Here is a 16551-nt window from a genome sequence, read left to right on the forward strand (position 1 = left end):
CTGCATTGTTTGCACAATTTGTTGGCTTAGTGCTTTATGGTTAATTAGGACAGTTTCGACTATCAACACGAAATTTTTCCAAGCTTAACTTTCTGGAAGAGTCATAAAAACCTGTATCTTCCATGATTTGCGGTATGCAACGACGACCTACAAAGAGTCCCACCTTCTACTTTTATATACTAAGTTCAGACATTTTTTGCATATGTAACTAAAACAATATCCTTTCACGACCAACGTTTTGACAAATTCTTTTATCCTTCCTAACTCGATCACGTACTAAATCACAGGATTAATTTTGATAAATCTACTTTGGTGTAGATTTTTCACCTTCTTATTCACTTACATTGTTAGACTGTTCCTATATCTGTGTATTTGGCAACATGACTGTTTCTGAGTGTTATATGCGAATTACTTTTAAATCGAAATCGAAATTTCCATTGAGTAAAACGGGCCATTTTGTATACAGACTGTAATATAAGATATATCCATATTTGATTTTTAGTGAAACCTTAAAACGTTCCGACCAATCTGACTAATTTTTTTGTTCCCCCATATTTTTGCTAAGTAGCCTGAGAATAAAGATTACGTGACTTTTGCATGCGCACGAAAAAGTATGCAGAATCCTACTCATGAAGTTAGTAGAAGTTAATGATGAATACGCTCTAGCTGAGCGACTGATTCAAAAGTAGTAATTTTAGCTTGAAAGACAAGGAACGTCCTGGGCGATCCAAATAGTTTGGAGATGAGAAACTAGTAGCATTACTCGATGAAGTTTGTTGCCAAACATACATAATAAAACTCTCAAATTCTATAGCAGCCACTCACGCAGCTATAAATCCTTTCCGTGACCTAAAATGAAAATTTATGCGAAATCCGTGAAGAGTAAAAGTGTAGTTATCGCACTACGAAACGTTTTTGAAAAAAAAAAAAATTTACAAAATGGTGGAGGTTTGAAAAAAAAGTTTCGTATTTTCCCTGTTTTTTTGTGGTTCGGAATTTTTTAAAAATAAAAAAAAAAATCTTTCGAAAGCTCTTCGTAGTGCGTTACTATAATGTATAAGAAAGTTCTGTGTAAAATTTCATGTGAATTAGTTGAGTAGAATTTGAAATGTCATGCACACCGTTTCTAGAAAAGTAGTTATGAGAAAAACGAGTTTAAAGTTTGAGAACTAGTCGCGCGCAGTCGGAGTCGGAGTCACAAAATGAGCTGTAACTCGGAAAATAATTTGAATTTTGAAAAATCCTCTAAGGGACATTTTTTTGAAGGGTTATACAATAAAAATATGCAAAAAAAAATATCGATTTTTTTGAATTTCTAAATCAGAATACCCCCTTAAAAGCAAGAAACGCGAAAATACGATTTTGCCTATAAGAAATACTGCTTGAACGCTTCATTAAAAAAGTCGTTTTTGCATCTGATTGATACTGTTGCTGAAAAACTGATGCATTAAGAAAACTCTTAATGCAAAACATCTTACGAGAAACCTGGAGAATCATGTAAATAAAAAACTTATAGCTAGCCGCTAAAGTTATGCTCTCTATTTATTGGGATCAGAAGCGCGTGCTGTATTATAGCTTTTAAAACGAGGTGCAACCTTCAACAAGGAACTCTACATCTCAATGATCAACTTGAATAACTCATCAACTTGAAGCGAATGATTGTTGAAAAACGCCCATAACTCGCTACTAACATAAGGCATTAATTTTCCAATTTGATAACGTTCGGCCTCATGTTGCAAGTCTGGTTAAAACTATTTGGAATATAGTAGTTAGGGTACTTTCTGTCTGGTTAAAAACTATTTGGAAAATAGTGGTTGGAGTACTTTTCCCTCCTCAGTCTTTTAAACCAGGCATTGCTCGCACTGACTACTATTTGTTTTGGTCGATGCAATATGGTTCGATTACGGTTCCCCTTATAGCAGGGTATCAAAACTTCGCTTGCTTCATTCTAGTTGGCTGTCAAGTCGGCGCAGTTTTTTGGATAGAATCCACAAATTATGAGAGAGCTGCGAAAATGTCATAGCTTCATATTAGCAATGCTTTGAAAAATATTATTGTTCATCAAATTATGAAAAAAGCCACACGAATTTTCCACATTGATTTTTTAGTCAGACTCTAGAATATGCGTTAAAGTTTTCTTTCTTTTACTTTTCTCATACTCTAAGCTGTTTTCAAAATATGCTTCCTTTCTCCCTCTACATTTTTTCCGTAATATGCCCTTCATCATATTTTCTTGGTCCAAGAATAGTGACATAGTAAAGTTCAAAATAAGTGAATATTTAAAAGTGCACATTTAAGATCAAGTCATCTGTCATCTAATTCATTTCTGATATGTGATCGTCAATGTTTTGTTATACAATTTGATATGTACATATGTTACTTAGCCCTAGTTTGATCGCAACAGCTTCCTTCTGAGAAAATTATGAGACAATGTGTATTAATTAGAATTGTAAGCAAGGTTTAATATGATCTTCCTTTGCGCATGCTCTCTTTTAGAGACAGTTTGGCATATAGACAACAAGAAGTTCAATTAAAAATGAAAAATTAAAAATGTTGACATCAGATCTCATAAACTTAGAACGATGACAGTCGCTTCTATATATCCGCTAAGGGATAAGTGCTACCTCTAAAGGATATCTAGCAATCGCCGACTGCACAAATACTGCTTGAAACAGAAAATCTAAATACCAATATTTCATTAAATCTGCTTATATTTGGACTTAAACTGCTCTGAATGCCTTATTCTAAAGTAGATATAGAGAAATTAGACTAGAAAAGCAGCTGTAGGCTAGAAAAGTTTTTAAGGGACCAAAGCAATAAGTATTTAATAAAATATTGTTTTAGTAAAATATTTAAATTACAGAAATACATTAAAAGCTATTCAAAGACTAAAATTTATCTCAATAATATCAAGGACTCCTTAGGTAGGACCGCAATCGCTACCAGTTTCCAAAAACTTAAAAAAATTGTTATTTACTAATAGTGGTCAAAGCTTCAAGCCTTTTTCTACCATGAAGGAGCTGCACTAGGAGTTCACTTTCTGCTTGTAAGTATCTCAAATCAGCAATTGTTTCAACGTAGTTATGCAACCCTCCTGATTGCACATAAGAATAGTATATATAAATTTCCAGTTACCTTTTACATAATAACCTTCACTCAATTTCCTCCTTAATTGCTCATATGTTATGCGTATGCATGGTGCATAACATTACCCACACTTGTATGCGCCATTTAGTGCCGCGCATTTCATAACAGCTCTTCAACCTGTAAGTACATGTACAACAAAAAAAAAATTTTTCTTTAATATCAATTAAAGCAATAATTTTATTCTTTTATTTAACTATAAATATTCAAGGCTTTTGTGAAGAGCTACCAGCATATTACGTATTTATACCGCATAAATGAAGCATACATACAGGCGCATTTAAAATTTCAAACGTACAGCGCTACAAAGAAGCTTACAATAGCAAGAAAACCGCTTTTAACATTTCAAAATTTATAAAAAATTTATGAACACTTAAGCAACTAAACAAAAAACAAAAAAAAAATAAATAAAATAAAGCAAAAATATTTATGCCACATTTGGCTTGCCTGACAGCACTTAATCCTTCAATGGGAATTGCGCACATTTCGTAAAATTAAAAAAGACAGTTATGCACTTGTAAAGCTGGGATGTGATGTGTCGAGAGCGTAGCATATGTAGATGTGTGCAATTGTGTGTTTGTATGTGTGCGCTCCTGTATGTTTGCTGTGTGTGTTGTGAGTAAGAAAGACAGACCGCCTAAATGTAGGTCGCGCATTTATTTATGCAATTGCACTCAAAATGTTGACATTACGGCAAAGATGACTGCCGCTCAGCTAGCGCACGCCTTACTCCCCTACTTACCTCTCAGCTCTATACACGGAGAACCTTCAATAGCAATCTCCGACTGACTGTATTGCCATTTTATGCATTTCTGCATTTCACATTTTTGCATTTCACACAAAGCTGTAAACAAAATTTGACATTTGCCGCGCTCAAAACTGCCGTTATGCATGTATATATAATTTTATGGGGGAAAATTGAAATTTTGCATTGCCTACAAGTAGGCCTCATAACAGTCATATCAAGTATTTGCAATGGTTATTGTAAAGCGCAGCAAGGCAGTGAGTACTTCAGGAGATATCAAGTAAATATATATATATATATATAAATATATACCTCTAGAGATATCAAATGAATATATAAAAAGATCTGCGCTTCTGCAAAAATCATATAAATATATAAACTCTGATACTCAGCGCAATTTGCAGGTAACTTGCAAAACTAACGCGCCTGTTGTGCGCCTAAAATGCCTCAACATAAGTAACCAGTAAGCAGTGCGCGCCCGCTCAGGTACTCAGCTATGTATATAGCGCTGTGTGCGCAAAGTTGAGTACCAAACTCATAACTGTATTTGCTGTATGCCGTTGTAAGCGAATTAACAAACAAAATTTTCAATTTAAAATGGATTTGTGCGAGTAGTTGAAAGGAGACAAGACGAGTTGAAAGCAGACAAGAAGAGCTAAATATATACATAGCATAAGCAAGTATTTTTTGTTGACTTGTAAGCAGGAGAAGTATATGCGCTTTTATTTGGACTGAGGATTTCAGTAAGATAGGCTTTTTCGGCAGCGTATAGTTTGAGTTGAAGTTGTCGTAAGAAATATTTCAATATTTGAGGCTTACGGGATTAAAAGAAATTTTGCAAGTTGTATTGTCACAGTCTTGATAAAAGTTGTGGTGAAGAAATATAGTTATAAGATTTCAGAAGTAGAATTAAAAAACAATAAGGCTGAAGCTAACCGAAAGAACAGCATATACTTCTAATATGGCTTACAACACATATAAGGATGTAAGGCATCAACACAAATAAGATTTCTTTGCTTTCATAAAATTAAATTCCTTGTACTCTACGTATTGAAAACAACAGCTTTTTAGATGGCGTAAAATAGAGGTGAAGATGTAAGTTTTGGTTATGTTAGGTTAATCTGGTAGACCAATAAGCCGCGCATAGACCAGTTTGGTCTTTTGATAACAGATGGAGTTTAGTTGCTAGACCAAAGAGGAGTAGTCATCCTTTAGGATGCCTGCGCTTAACGCGAATTTTAACAGACTGCGACATCACTATCAATACCTTCTCCAGTATATCATACCGTGGGAACCAGAGATTATTCATTATTTCCCTGATGCCTTGCTATAGACATTTGCTGCAGGTTCTCGATCTGTAGCCCCATTTTGCGGGCGTGTGTTGCCACCACACAGTGACCAGTTAGTATTCCGATCATGTTTTCTACCATTTTGCACCCAGGTAGCTCGTTCCATCGGTTTTTGACTTTCTTTACCATGCATCTGTCTAGATTGTCGTATAGACAATGGATTTCCCAATATACCAATGTTGATCACTATTTCATTGCTCTCGATGCTTTTGTGGCCCTCACCCACTTACGCATTTGTATAGTATCGATCGATATAATACATCCCATAGAGTCGTATGAAAATTTTAAGTCATTCGGTTCAGCCGTTTCTGAGAATAAGTTTAAAGGTTTGGGAGCAGATTACAGTAACTTAAAAAATTCTTAAAACTACGCGCTTATCCCCGAAATAATGTTTGACATTTTTGATGTGAAAATATTCAAATATTTGTTTCAAAAAAATTTTTGAGCAAACGCTCTTCAAAGAGTGACTTCTTACGTAAGTTGCCCTTTTGTATATTCCGAGATTTTGAAAGCCTAAAGTTGAAATCTAACAGCTCACAACTTTATTGTTAAGCTTGACATATACATTCTTAGCACAGTTTGACATATGACCGCCTACTTTCTTGCTTACAGTAGCTTAAAATATTCATATCGGCCAAAAAGAAATGCAAGGTCTAACAAAACGACTGAAACAACAGCATTTTTGGGCACTCAAAACATCGATTTGATGAACCGTCCACCGAATAGTGATGACATAAGACCGAATGACTTCTTTTTATTTCCGTACGTAAAAGATAAACTAAGAGGTTAACGTTTTTCGACACCTGTATAGGCCGTTGATACATCCTAAATAAATGTTTTGGATACATCTCAATCTCAGTGGCAAAAGTGCTTCGACAATTGGTTCAAACTCATGCAAAAGTGTATAGGTCTTAATGGATAATAATTTGAAAAACAATAAAGCTATTTTCGATGATGTAAATTTAATAATAATTAACATTTTGCTCTCTTTTCCTGAAATATAAGAAGCAACCTCCGTACATATACTTACGTTACACCCTTTTTTTTTGAAATTTCCAAATGTTTTAATCCCCTTAAGAAAGCTCATGCTCTCGTCTGTAATGTAGTAAAAAGTTCTCTTCAATATTCTTCTGCTAGCAAAAATGCCATGAAAAAATATTAGTTGCTGCCTACATTCAGGCGATTTTAGCAAAGCCGCACACCTAATATAAATGTAGTGAAGATAGGCTGCTTTTTTATTCCAAATTTTTATAATTGTTAAGTTAAGTCGAGTAATTTGGCTAAGGAAATGTAAATGGTTTAACATTATGATTTAATTAGATTTTTTTATAAACATTTTCTTTTCTCAGTTCATGAAATTAAAGCGAGAATCGAACCATGTTCGATTGTTACAGAAGTGGGATTACACTTTTTTAGTCAGCACAAAAATATTTCTGACTAATTCTTCCTACACTTATATTGCGCTATTGCATTTATGTTGGCCACTTAACCGAATAATATCTCAATTACAAGTCATGCTGTCATATCAAATTTTCAATTTCTTTGATCTTCGTAATCCTTTAAAATATTATGGCTTTACTATAACATGTCGTAATCTCTCTAAAAAACTGTTTCAACTAGATTTCTTGGGGTAAATACATATGTATGTAGGTATGTTGTTTAGTATTCTATATTGAGGGTCATAATTATTTTGGCCACATTACAACCTTTGTGGAAAAGTAGATCCATACTTAATTGTCTAATTAGTTTTACCATATAATTGAATAGCATATTCTGAAAAGGTGGTGACCATCCTTAAACTTCTAATATACGTCTTTTTTTAGTTTGAAAGTCTTCTTCTTTACTGGCGTGGACACCGCTTATCAAGTAATTAATTTAAAATTGCGAACCAGTGGCAACGCTTTTCAAAAAACTTATATTTTTTTTGTGTCTATGTTTTTTAGCAATTTATTTGACTAACTGTTTTTGAAAAGGTGCTAGTAACCTTTCTTCAAATTGTTTCAACTGTAACTTGACGTATATAACAGGTGGCAGCACTTTTCAAAAAAAACAATTTACTGACAGTTTCTGAAACTCTTCAGTTTGTAAGATTTCTGAACTTATATATTTTTTCTGACTTATTCTTTTTCAACGGGTGGCAACACTTTTCAAAAAACACATTTCCCTGAAAGTTTTCGAAACGTTTGTACAATTTATTAACTTACATATTTTCTTCTGACTAATATTTTTTCCACAGGTGGCAACTCTTATCAAAAATCGTAATTTATTCAAAGTTATTGAAACTTTTCTGTTTGTACGATTTCTTAACTTATTTTTTTTTCAGACTAATACCTTTTTATCGGGTGGCAACTCTTAAAAACGACTAATTTAAGTGAAAGCTTCCGAAATTTTTCTATTTGTACGTTTTCTGAACTTATATTTTTTCCCCTGACTAATAATTTTTCAGCATGTGGCAACACGTTTCAAAAAAAAATGTTACTGATAGTTTCCGAAACCCTACTGTTTGTAAGATTAACTTATATATTTTTAAGACTGATGCTTTTGCAACAGGTGGCAACACTTTTCAAAAAAAAATTACTCATAGCTTCCGAAGCCCTTAGGTTTGTAAGATTCATTTATGATTTTTTTTCTGATTTATACATTTTCAACAGGTGGCAACTCTTAAAAATCGTGTTTTATTGAAAGTTTCTGAAAATTTTCTGTTTGTACCATTTCTTAACTATTAATCATTTAATTATTTTTGCTTAATCCTTTTTTCAAAAAAACTTTCTAAAAAATTGGTTTTAAACTATTTTATAGATTAATTTCACTGCTGTGTTAGAAGATGTTCTTTTATACGAAAAATCGGAAAAATAAATGCTTCAACTTTACTTTAAAGAAATACTAATTCAGTGAAAAGTTGTGGCTGCAATTTAGTAAGATGTAAATACAGCTATTTGTTACCCATTTGAGATCTAATGTCGAAACTTTGTTTCGCAAGTTGAAAACCATTGGTATAGCAGATATTACTACGTTGTTATTGATTGCAAATTATTTAGACCACCATATAGTTTGCGATAGCAGGCACTGTCAACAGCACCACGTTTCACTTAACTTTGTGGTTGCCACATAATTGACATTTAAGACAAGAAATCCTTTCATAAGCAGCTACTAACAGAGTACTCTAATTAATTCACTCACATGAGTTTGAGCCATAAATAATTTGGCGAAATAGTTCTCGACTTTCCTCCTGTACACATTGCATATAATCCTTCGCTTACAAAGTGTTTGTGCGAGTGTGTGTGTTGCAGTGTCACTTGCATCAAATTTTGCATATGTTGCACGCTACCGACTAACATCAAAGTAATTTCCGCAACAATTTAATCAACACTTGAGCGTTGACTAGTTGGGAACGCCTACTTCTACACTTGATCCCGGAACACAAAGGAGCCGACGCGGCAACCACTTCTCCTCAACGGCTGCTTTAAAGCGTTTTTTATGATTTTCTTTATTTTTCGGTGCCAGTTTCAGTTTACGCCACCGCGAAAACCGCGTAAATTAATAAAATTCATAAGCGCCGCAATGTATGCAACGCGCGCGCCACTTCACTGCAGCAAATGTTTTTATAGCCTGAACAGTTTTTATGATATCGATCTGAAATTTTTCACAACTCACTTTCTCTTCTAGAAGCTTCTCATCGGAATCGTAGATATCGGACCACTATAGCATATAGCTGTCATACAAACTGAACGATTAAAACAAGTTCTTGTATGGAAAATTTTTTTATTTGACAAGCTATTTTCACGTAATTTGGCATGAGTTATTGTACAAAGGAAACGTACAATCTCCTTAGAAATTGTTCAGATCGGACCGCTGTAGCATATAGCTTCCATACAAACTGACCAATCAAACTTAAGTTCTTGCATGAAAATCTTTTTCATTTGTCGAGATATCGTCACGAAATTTGGTATGAATTATTGTACAAGGTAACTGTACTTTCTGCGCAGAAATTGTTCAGATCGGCCTACTATAGCATATAGCTGCCATTTGAACTGAGCAATGAAACTCAAGTCCTTGTATGAAAAACTTTTTTATTTGTTGAGATATCGTCTCGAAATTTGGTATGGATTTATGTCTTAAAGCACGATAAAACCTCTATACAAATTGTTGAGATCGGAACACTATAGCCTATAGCTGCCATACAAACTGACAGTTCTTGTATGGAAAGTTTTTCATTGGTGAAGGTTATTATGAGAATTTCTTGTGTTAGTTGTTGCTTTTGTAACTTTTTTTGTTTCATATTTTTGCTTTTATTATATGTTTGCATCGTTTGCGTTATTCTTCGTTTTTTCTTCTTTTGCTGGCTTATTAAAACGCCCGTCAACGCCACTAAATGAAATTAATAGATTTCCATGTTAACAAGCTGTTGCCTTCTACTTTGCTTTACTTAGTACTTGAGCTCAATGTTGTTGTTCTTATTGTTGTAAGCAATACTGCGGTGTCGGCGGTTTGCATGATTTTCCACGAAAGTGAGCACAGCAATAAGCAGCACCGCGTGGCTGCGTGCCACCCAAATTCGCTAGACAACAAAAATGTTGCAGCAGGCAACAACATATTACTTTTATTTGATTGAGTACGCCAGCGCAATCGTTTGTTAATAACAACAATATGTTGAAATCGTGCCATCTTCACTTTGGCTGCTTTCTGGCGCCGCATTTTCTGCGCCTACCGTTATGCTACGCTGCGGCAATTGTTGCCTGGTGCCGGCAACACATTTTGGCCTTTCACTCAGCTCATTTGCTTTTGCGCCGCCGACATTTTCATGACGTTCATAATTATTAGTGGCACGTTCAGGCTTACAATTAACAAAAATTTGTTAGTTGCCTGGCAGTGTTGGTGTTTTTGTGTGTGTATACAATGTTGCTTGTTGTTTGTGTTGTTGTGCTGCGAAATTTTATGTAATTTTCAACAACTCAGCAGCAGTGCTGGCACACAAAAATATTCATGCTCTTGTATGTATATATGTATGTGTGTATGTATGTATGTGCACTTATGTGCACTCATTATCCCATGGCAACCTGTTTTTGTGTTGTTATTGTTGTTGCTTTTAAATTTTGTAACAGTTTTGCGGCTATTTATGGCGTTGCATGCCTCATTATTTTTTGGCAAGCAGTGAAGTTGTCTTGCTGCTGTCCTGTGCAGCTACTTCTCTCCACCTCTCTAGTTCTCTCTGCAACTCACTTGGTGCCACCACATAATGCTTTTAATGCATAATTGCAGTTTTATGCTCATTTGTAAGTTGTTCAGCATATTTTGGGAGTACAGTTATACCTAAAGTTTTTATTTTTATTATTTTTCTTTCTTTTTTTAATTTTTATTTTATTTTTCACTTCTCTAACAGTTTTACTTTTTATTTCATTCTCATTTTAACAGTAGTTTTGTAACTACACTGTTCTGGCACCACTGCCAAACTGTGTTGCCAAAATTTTTATTCTTAATGTGTCATAGTGTAAGCTTCAAGCGTGTTGCTCGTTGTAATTGCGGTAATTTACAGGAACAGGCGAACATAATTCGACAAGCATTCGGGGTAAATGTTAAAACTGAAACGTCATGTTCTTTAAATTAAGATTTGATAGTATGAATTACGGTATAATTAGATCGCACTGAAGCAACCGGCTTTAGTCAATCGTAGGAGAATTGTGTTCGAATTGGACAAGACCATGCCATCGTTACGTAATTTTTTTGGTGCAAAAAAACCTCTTCCTACCTTTCACTTAGAATAATTTTGCGATATTTTAAAAATTAGTCTTTAGTTTTTACATTTTAGTTATCTTATGAGGTGAGTAACTATTCAGTTGTGAAGCGTTTGAGACTTCCACTAGACATACTGTTGCAAACTCGTGTGATATTTTCAGAATGAGTGATGATAACTACCTAACACATGCCTCTATGTTGACAGCTATCCCCCACCCAGAAAAGGCTAACTATAAAGCAGCTGTCAGAATCTGATTTAACAGGTAAAGGAGAGCTGTTTCTTGCTTCTAATTTTAGACTTGTGTGGGCTGAGTATAGTACCTTCTTCGGCTGTCAGTATCCCCCGTCTCTCCGTGTCAGACTTTCCGTTTCCTTACCTAATTTTGGATTTACCATTTTTCGATATACAATTATATATATAATATATATTTTTATATTAAATATAAAAATTACATTTCTTTAAACTTTTTCTCTACCTCGCTTCATCTTCCTTTTTCGCCTGCGTTATCTGCTAACTTTTGTGGCAATCGGCATGCCGTTTACTAACTCCGTTGCTTGGTTTAACTTTAGCGCGTAGCTCATTATGTATGCATCTGCGCACGTATCCTTTTTCGTCCGACACACACACACACACAGACAGACCCACATTTACCGGCATTCATCGCACGCTGTTCAGTTTCATTTCTTTTCACACAACTTTTGACCAATTTCATTCAATTGACATTCGACCACAGCACGCACACACACAAACCGAGCACCAAGAAAACCATAACCAAGTTGAAACCATGTCGAACAACAAAAACAACAGACGTACACAGGAACTAATTCAAATGAAACTGTGCGGCAGCTGGTAAGCGATGAGTGTAGGAGCAGCAACCGCAGCAAATAGTGCAATCGTCAATTCCAAGTCAAGTAAACGACACGGTATTAGGTACGGGTGGGCGGCTGCTGCCCTGTTAGCTGGCCACAAGCAGACGCGCACGTCAAACCACGGCACACTGTGAAATATCAAAAGAAAATTCATTGAGCGGAATTCCAAAAGAGCTCGATGCCATTCAAGTAGTTAAGTTAGCCGTTGTGCGATGCTAACGGTGCGGGCGCTACTGCTTACCGGCTGCTGTGTTACTGTGACTATGTATGGTGGTTTGGTAGGGAGTGGCTGCGTATGTGTGTGGCTTTGTAAGTAATTGTATATGTGTGCGTATGTTAAGTGTCAATATATGTAATAAGCACACAATTGCTAGAAAGATGTGGGTGTGGTGTGTTGCAATAACGGATTTGCTATTTACTTGCGTCTGAGGTAATGTGAGATGTGAAGACAGTCGTCATATAGTCATAGCAAGTGAATTGCAGCGGTACTTCTTTATACCTTAATATACACCCCAACTCACCTACAAGTTTACTTATCACTAGCGAATTAGATAGTGTTGTTGAAAAAGTGTCCGGTACCCTTATATTGAACTTGCGCTTAGCAGTAACTACTTTACAGGGTGTTTGTTGCAAGATTTTGAAAGATAAATTCGATGTTGTGATATGCGGATCCAGAATTCTTGTGCCCGCTTTCTTCATATACAAGTGTTGAGGGTTAGGAATGATTATTATGTTTCAAGTTTTCTCTGAACCCTTCTCCTGTTGGCGCGAAACTGACACAGACGATTTTCTTAAGCTTCTCTCGAAGTTAACTTTTCACCAGCAAAGATCTACGCTATAGACAAGAACAGGTCGTTATCACTTGGTAGCCTGTTCGGACGAACTTTCCAACCAAGCTGTGGAGCTTCTGGCGAGTCATTGCTGATGTGTGTGGAATGGTCTGCTCCAATTTGTACAAAATTGTCCAACCATTGGCTAAAGCTGGCCGTTTCTGATTGTTCTAAATCGATTTATTTGCGCTTCAATAATGATTCACCAGCAAAGTCCTTCGCTATAGACAAGAATCTGTCGTAATCATGGCCAGTTCGGACTTTAAGATTGATACATAAAAGCCTCCAATCCAAAGTCGCGGAACTTCTGGCTCGTCACTGTAGCCTTTTAGTCTATTGGACGATCAAACCAAATGAATTGTTATTCTCAAAAAAAAAAAAAATTTTGCAATTTTTCTGAACACACTTGACTCAGACTTCACTTCAAAGGGTCTGAAAAGCAGCATTCTTGTTTGGTTCGGCTCTGTTAATACAACAGACAGCGGGTTATTGAGAAGACAAAACTCAAGCCAAGCACAAATTTGTCCCAGACGAAAACGAAGCTAGTCTCAAGTGTGCTTACAATATTCCACAATAATCTGCGTATTTGTCCCAGTAATAATTTTTCGATACTGTTTCCGTAAGTATTCATGCATTGCATTTGCACAAACACTCATCTCAGACTGCAAGCTTTGTTATTCACTCAAGCATCAGTCTATCCCTGTTGCAAGAACCATTATTCGAAACTCTGGAATGTATGTATACATATAATACCCATTCCGTCATTACAACTTTTCTCGATATCGCACCCTTTATATATTGTTTTGAAAACATCCTAACACATCCTTTATGTCACCGTCCCCTCTTTACCATCACTTCTTTAAAATGCAAGCCAATTGAACACTGTGGCAATTTAATTTGTTGGTTTTCCCTTCAAAACGATGGTAAAAAACTCACACACACGTAGAAAGAAAAGGAAACTTTACAGAACTTCATGTCTGCCAGGAAGATTGTGGCAGGAAATGATATGACTGATGTAGTGCAACCACAAACTCACAGACAAATGCACACATACAGATCTCAATTCGCCGAATAGTGAGGGTAGGGAAATTGAAATTTGTGCATAGAAAAGGGTCAACAGAATTCATAGATTTGAAAGCGCTGGGGAGCGACACTTGGTGACAGCTAAAAGTAAGCACTAAGCAGCATGTAAAACGTTTGATGGGAAGTTCAAACATACTTGTATATACGCATATGTAACTCGTAAGAATATTGTCAGGGGAAATATATGATTAGTTTCGGTTATCATTACATTATGTGCTCTACGTGGACTGCAATAAAATAAACTAAAAATTACTATTTCTTATAAATATATTCAAGATTTTATGGTAAACAATTAAATTACGAAAAAAATTGGAGAACAAAATGGAGTAAAATAATGTTTTTGTATCACAACTTTAAAGTTCGAATTCGAAGTTGTTCGAATTTTCAATATCCACTAACTCAATGTTGCTTTTAAATTGTTCAACATCTAAAATCTCCTTTCATACATGTATTTTACATTAGATTATGTTATACTGGCCCGCTATCAAGCCATACATAGACCTAACGGTCCTTTGTAATACCAGTTCGAGGTTCATTTTATTTTTAGGTGAAGAATTCGTCACACAGGACGTCAACGGTCTTTGCGAACTTAAAGACCGACTTGATGTATACAAACGTTTGATACTTCGTCCAGTCGTTTGTACTCCAAAGCTCCTAGATACTTTAGTCGACTTCTGGATAATGCTGGACAAAAGCATTTGAAGTGTCCTAGCGTCTCTCTTATTTTAATATATCTGAACTTTCTGCATGTATCGTTATCACTTAGGCCCATCCTGCTCGCATGTGATGACAGTAGGTTATGACCTGCCGAGAGGCCAACAGCCGGCAGGCAGTCCTTTCGAGGCCGTCTGAGCAAGAAGCAACCGAGCTGACATAAGGGTCTGTTGCACATGATCTTGGCGAACCTGTATGTATTTAAGGCATTTTATCTGTCCCTGATTCCGGCCCCCACTCCATTGGCCATTTTGGTTCCATTTTGTAAGTTCCGCTGCTGTGTCGTAGGCTCCTGCACCATCCATCCCACTTTGGTATGACTTGGAGCTTTCTCTTTTAAATAAAGCATGTGGTTATGTGGCTTAATTTGTCCTCCAGGCTCCCGCTTATTGAACTATGCTCGAAGATCTTTGTAGAGAACTCACCTAATGCCGCCAATCTTGCAGCTGATTTTGCCGTAGAGCTTTCTACTGCAATGTTGTTTCGTGGTAGGTTGATTCACCTTTCTGTTGGCGCCGTTGAAGAGCTTCTCTTATGCAAAGAATAAGGAATAGAGAATATCGGTTTCTTAGTTAGATGGCTGATCCCTTAACATGGCGAGGGGTTCACACTTTGACTGTTATGTACATTCCTTTATGAATAAAGACAAAAAACTTCTGTATTTAGATATCAGCTACTGGCAAAAACGTCCGAAACTTATCACCGTCTATCGTCACCGTTAGCGGTCTATCTGTTTAGGACTTTTATAAATATTTCCGTTATTTCAATTGGATGTCTAAAAGTATGAGATCCAAGAAGTTTTGCCTTGATCTGACTAAAGCGGGACACTCAAGGAGGAATCGTTGAGTCTATCCCATCTTCTTCTAGAGAGCTGATGCAGCTCAAGTAAGATGTTCAATCCTACCCCATCAGACAATGCCAGTTTTCTAATCCTACTTAATTGAAAGTGGGACTTTGCTGAGAGCGAAGAGTTTCCTAAACTTCTTGCGATTAACCCGAGGGAAGCAGTGCCTTGCGACAGCACAGTTGTTATCCAACGCTTTCTAAGAGGTCTGAGACCCAACTGTCCAGTAGTAAACCACAAGAGCCAACGTAGATTCTACCCGTTCCCATTCCGCAGTTATTGCGACCGAACGAGCTGTCCTAGCAGGTCCATAATCATAAAATAACTCGATGCTAGAGATATGGTGCTTAAACATCCTTTCACTTGTGTTGAGCGCATATTCAGCGAACGCAAGTCTAATATCGCTGCTACTATTGGAGTGGATAGTCAGAGACGCTGTTGTGGTCAGGAAGCCTAAAATTATAGCAAATGAAAAGTTCTCGACAGTGCACTGCTCCACCAACCTTCCCGAAAGCTCTGATCCATCCGTAAAAATTGCAGTTAAGTGACAGCTAGGACTCTGCGACCTGGTAATTCCAAGTATTTTGGAATGAAATTAAATCGTCCGAATATTTCAGAGTACACAGGCTTGCAGTATTCGAAATACTCAAAATATAATAGTCTAAGGGCACCTTTCGTGATCATACACCTTTCTGCTGTTTCCACCGATTACCACCTTAGTTGGTTTGGTTCCAATTCCAACGGTGGTTTTCGTTTCATAGCTAGTATAATGTGTTCGATTCGCTACTCTCCAACGCTTGACGAATTGAAGCCATCTGATAAAGGAGGTGGAAAATTGGGCAGTAAAGGGCCTAAAGGGCCAAATTTTCTCAATTCGTCCAGCGTTAGAGAGTAACGAATCGAACACATTATACTAGCAATGAAACAGACTGACAGACTGAAAATGTGAATCTTTCTTTCAAGCGCTGTCTCATATGCTTATCTATGGAGCATCCAACACTACTGACTTACTAAAGTTCCATCATGGAATAAATGCTTGGTCGCTTGAAAGATTTTGTCTCTTTATTTTGTGCTTGAAAAATTTCGAAAACCACCGTTGGAATTTAATTACTTTCCCATATGCGATAGTCATATTCAGGGTACCTTAATTTATATTTGACATTATTTTCGATCCTAAATAAATAAATAAATCCTAATATGCAGTTATTTTATCCAACTAAAATGATATTTAACAATAAC

General features: G+C 36.2%; 1 protein-coding gene and 1 long non-coding RNA gene across 8 annotated transcripts in view; one reads left to right on the forward strand and one right to left on the reverse strand.

The window, feature by feature from the left end:
* LOC126752855 (tyrosine-protein phosphatase Lar) overlaps positions 1-16551 on the forward strand; it is a 966561-nt gene that overhangs the window by 337164 nt on the left and 612846 nt on the right. The window lies entirely within an intron of this gene.
* The window catches only part of LOC126752867 (uncharacterized), a 42391-nt gene that overhangs the window by 14127 nt on the left and 11713 nt on the right, over positions 1-16551 (reverse strand). Inside the window, exon 2 of the long non-coding RNA XR_007666045.1 lies at positions 3136-3264. This is a non-coding gene — a long non-coding RNA (uncharacterized LOC126752867). The remainder of the gene's footprint in view (positions 1-3135; positions 3265-16551) is intronic.

Source organism: Bactrocera neohumeralis, chromosome 3 (assembly GCF_024586455.1).
Source record: "Bactrocera neohumeralis isolate Rockhampton chromosome 3, APGP_CSIRO_Bneo_wtdbg2-racon-allhic-juicebox.fasta_v2, whole genome shotgun sequence".
Lineage (NCBI taxonomy): Eukaryota > Metazoa > Arthropoda > Insecta > Diptera > Tephritidae > Bactrocera > Bactrocera neohumeralis.